Source organism: Sinocyclocheilus rhinocerous, unplaced genomic scaffold, assembly GCF_001515625.1.
Source record: "Sinocyclocheilus rhinocerous isolate Xijiao unplaced genomic scaffold, SAMN03320098_v1.1 scaffold1709, whole genome shotgun sequence".
NCBI lineage: Eukaryota > Metazoa > Chordata > Actinopteri > Cypriniformes > Cyprinidae > Sinocyclocheilus > Sinocyclocheilus rhinocerous.
Genome location: NW_015649593.1, coordinates 262,004 through 262,286, shown reverse-complemented (window position 1 = coordinate 262,286; position 283 = coordinate 262,004). Strand labels below are relative to the sequence as shown.

At 30.4% G+C, this 283-nt stretch overlaps 1 protein-coding gene across 2 annotated transcripts in view; it reads right to left on the bottom strand.

Annotated features, from left to right (window-relative positions):
* LOC107710890 (protein FAM117A-like) overlaps positions 1 to 283 on the bottom strand; it is a 15,066-nt gene that overhangs the window by 5,045 nt on the left and 9,738 nt on the right. The window lies entirely within an intron of this gene.

Below are 283 nucleotides of genomic sequence, written 5' to 3'. Positions count from 1 at the left end.
ATAATCGCAGATGAGTCACATTCGATTATGAATGCGATATTGCGTAGCTTGTCAGTGTAAGTGTTTTTATGTATGCCATTAATGTTTTTGTTAATACAGCGTATAGCACTAGTCAACTAAATTAATATAACATGGCAAATATGAATGCACGTTTGGAAGTTGAATGTAAGGGAAATGTCATTTTGGAATTTCTGTGGTATAATGTTATAATGTTGTTCATGATGAAATTTTCTTTAATTGTTGTAATTAATTTATAGCATTAACAAGATGACCCGTTGAATTC